Below are 4,066 nucleotides of genomic sequence, written 5' to 3'. Positions count from 1 at the left end.
TGCAGCAGGATAAGTCATTCCAACACTTAATGACCAATGTCTTTCAGATTCAGACCTGCATGCGGTGCCAACGCTTTGAGAGGGTGAAGACGGAGGCCCCGGAGATGAGGCCCATCAAGCCAGTTGCTCCCTGGCACATGATTGGTAGACTAAACATCTCTGTGTAACATTCACTGTTATTTAAAAACCTTTGATAGTATAGCTGCAAAAACAGCCTTTTTTTGCCTTTGTGTCTCTTTCTCTGAAACAATTACTTGCAGGTGTTGATCTCATCGGACCCATGAAGGCGTCAAGAAAGGGGAAAAACACCTATTGCCTCACAGCGACTGACTATTTCACCAAGTGGGTAGAGGCTATTCCCATCAAGAGGAAGGCAGCCGTGTTGACTGCGGAGGTAAGGCTATGATGGATATTTTGTGAATTATGGTGATGTAGTGATTTCTTATACCACTGCTTGGTTGAATAAGTGTGATAATGGAATTCACAACGTTTGAATATCAAAAGTTAATGCACTATGAGGTGTAACAGTCATTAGCTTTCCATATTCGAACGTCGTGTCATCCAGTATCATGCTGCCTAAACTGGAATGTATATTTACATTTTGTTGCTTTTGTTAAGGCTATGATGGATATCTTCCTGAAACATGGTGCCCCTGAAACATGGAGTTCTGGAATGAGGTTGTTTCACCATTCGTTAACATTTTCAGCACGGTGAAACTAACAACATAATGCTGTCTGTTACTCATGATTTCCATTTGGTATTAACTCTTTTCTGTTCTCTGAATAAGGTGAACACGGACATGTTCAGGAGGTGTGGGGTCAAGCACCGCATGTCCTCCGCCTACCACCTGCAAACTAATGGTATGTGGAATAGCATTATCACACTGTTGGGTGCAATTGTCATTTGTGGTAAAGAAAAATGTTTATTTTGGTTATTGTTATCACTTCGACAAACAGGATTGGATGAGAGGACAAACCAAACTCTCAAAATTTCAATTGGGAAAACCCTCGACGGACTTCAGGAGAGGTGGGAAGATCAATTAAAAGAAATTGTTTTTTGCCACAAACTCTTGTGTTCAGTCTTCTTCTAGTTCTCGCCTTTCCCGCCTGATGTATGGCCGTGAGCCACGACTCTTTTGTGAGGTAATTCAATTCACCTGAAACTTTTTGATGTAGCATACCAAATATTATAGACATACGATGTTCTGTCATGTTATGTGACATTGCATTTTCAGATACATTAGGTCACTGGAGGAGACTCTCCGGAGGAGGAGGATGTCGACAGTCCAGATGAGGCGACATCGAGGCCTATGTCGAGGAGCGACACAGGAAAGATGCCGAGGTTTTTGAAAAGGTAAGTAAATATTTAGCGAGTTAACACCTGTAGCGTGTGGACAATGTTAACAAAGGTCGGTTGTGCACAAAATTGCTTTGTTACATAACCAGGTGCATGCCAAACCTGGAGAGGGCCCAGCAGAGACAGAGAATACCTACGGGAAGAGGATTAAGAAGGGGACCAAGAGGTATCCTATCAGGCCAGGGATGGTGGTGTTGAAGAAGGATGAGCGGAAGCGCGGGAGCCAGGCATGACAATGAAGGCCTACTTGGCCAAACAAGTACAAGTAAGTAGACATGTCTCGTTTTTAGTGGTTTCTAACGTAGTGTGGTGGTTTGAGGCACATTAACTTATACAACATATGCAACCCCATAAAAAAGAATGCTCTGAAGCTGCACGTGAGAAGTATAAGTTAATATGACGTGAGTTGGCACTAATTTCACATATTTTTCAAGGGTGGTGAAGGTGGAGGACAATTTTGTGGAGCTGGAGACCATGGATGGAATCCCTCTGACTTCCAGGACACCCTACGCTTCAGTGAAGCCAGTTCGTATCAGTATGTGCTCTACTGTTATACTTATACTCATACTCATACTCATACTTACGTTAGTCTGCTATGCCTAAACATCTTTTCTTACTTGCTCTGGTGCATTTCCAAAGTTGTCATTTATGTGTGCACAGTAGTCAGAGAGAATAAAAGTTCAAGCCTTTTCTCTTTTGCCAGGGTCCCAGACAGGCCACCCCATTGAGGAGACTGTAGAGGTTTCCTCTGACAGCTCTATGTCGGGGAGCGACACCTGTGAGGTTAGTTGAAATTCACATTGGAGCATATGTGATTGTGAGGGTTGGTAATGGATATTTCCATGTTAGTTGTCACCAGTGCCGGACAACACCCGTGGGAATATCCATTACCAACCCTCACAATCACATGTGCCATATTGCTTTTAGTTAAATTACCAGCTCGTCATTCTAAAAATGAACCAAACTGTGACTTCACAACAGCGGCATGTAACAAACAGTACTCTTAACATGCATGTTCTCTTTCAGGTGACATGCACTGTACCTCCTGGCACACTGTCCCCACAAGAAGAGGACCGGACAGTCTTATGGTCTACCCGGCTCTGTGACAGAGGACTACAGGCTGGAGGTAATATCACAAACAGACATGTAAAAATAGTTCTGGTTCGGCCAGACTTAACTGCTGGATAATATTGCTATTGTTATTCTCATATTTCATTAGCCAGTTACTGTTTTGTGTGTTTTCTCAGGACAGTGATGTTATCATCTCGGGTGTCCAGTCAGGCAACCTGTTCTGGCGTCACTGAGTGACAGGGGTGGACAACATCAGGGCGATGCTGCTCCAGCCCCAGTCTTGGCTTGGACGACCGTGCCATCGATCATGCCATGGCACTCTTGAGGGTCCAATACCCTCATGTCGGAGGCCTCCTCTCCACCACCTCCCTGGCCCTACTGACACCTCTCCCAGCACCAACCCAGGGATTTGTACAAATAATGAATATTTGTGGGAATCACTGGGTTGTGGTAAGTAATGTCGGACTGCAAGGTAGGAGAATAAGTATCTTTGATTCCCTTCATCGTACTTGCACAGATGACTTTGCTGCCCAAGTAACTGCCATTCTACAGTTTGCAGGGAAGACAGTTCGTCTACAGTGGCCAGACGTCCAGGGACAGAAGGGGGTTGCAGATTGTGGACTGTTTGCCATTTCACTAGTGATTCCCATGTTAACAGGTCTGAGACACAGAATAAATGTGTCTCTAACTGGTCATGGAAGTCAGTGAGGATCAGGGGGTTCAGCAATCGTGCATACAAAGGCTAATCAGTTAAAGTTGATCTGATTTTTTTGATCTGATTATTATTTATTGAAAAACAAATGAAAAACAGAAGATTTAGCTCTAGTATGAATCATTAGAATAGGTTTAATTATTAGTTATTGCCTCATTTAATAGTTTAAATAGTTTTACGTGTAATTATAACATCATTGACACTAAACCACACACCTGGCCTTCCAGACAGCACTTCACTACATATAGGAGGAATTAGGGTGGTGTTGCTAAAATGTTCATTAATGCATTATTAGATTTTCTGTTTTTTCATTTAAAAAAAAAAAAAAAAAACCCTCTCTATGGCCTGTACCTTGAGTTGGTGAGAGGGCTTTCTACTAAAACAGGCCTTAAAAACAACATGCCACATCCATGTAGCTGAGTGCACATCTACTGTTTTTGTGATAGTCATCAGGCCTTCTCTGTTACTCGCTGCCTTTCTCTGTGTCTGCTCCCCTAAGCCTAGGTTTCAGGTGTGTTCGTGGGCGGGACTGTCACTTAACAGCTGATCGACTACACCGGGCGCCAAGGAGCTGCTCCTGTGACCCGAGTCCCTTTTCATGACTCTGGAACATTCGAACATGGACACAGCACATTTCCACACATTACAACTACTGATCACTTTTGTGATCAACTTTAAATTATTTAATAAATCAATCATTTTGTGATTGCATTCCAAAAGCCTCTGCCCTCCTTTTACGCTTAGGGTTGCCCTTGGCCTTAAACAGCGATAATGTAATTGTGAGTTGTTTGGGGAAATACATTATTAAATAGTTATTACTATCAAGTGCTGGTTTAAGTGTTGCCTTACCTATGTATGCTTAAGAGTTTTCAATTGGTAAAAACATATTTTAGTTAAATTATGATGTCAAATAATGGTGGTGCACAC

At 42.8% G+C, this 4,066-nt stretch overlaps 1 long non-coding RNA gene across 1 annotated transcript; it reads left to right on the top strand.

Moving 5' to 3' along the window:
* The first annotated feature begins 1,597 nt into the window (after nucleotides 1-1,597).
* Nucleotides 1,598-2,427, top strand: LOC116222970. The gene is made up of 4 exons (XR_004164860.2): nucleotides 1,598-1,621; nucleotides 1,791-1,891; nucleotides 2,060-2,139; nucleotides 2,383-2,427. It is a non-coding gene; the product is annotated as an uncharacterized LOC116222970 (long non-coding RNA).
* The last annotated feature ends 1,639 nt before the right edge of the window (nucleotides 2,428-4,066 follow it).

Source organism: Clupea harengus, chromosome 12, assembly GCF_900700415.2.
Source record: "Clupea harengus chromosome 12, Ch_v2.0.2, whole genome shotgun sequence".
Classification (NCBI taxonomy): domain Eukaryota; kingdom Metazoa; phylum Chordata; class Actinopteri; order Clupeiformes; family Clupeidae; genus Clupea; species Clupea harengus.
Note: the sequence above shows the minus strand (reverse complement) of the source record. Positions and strands in the feature narration are given on the sequence as shown.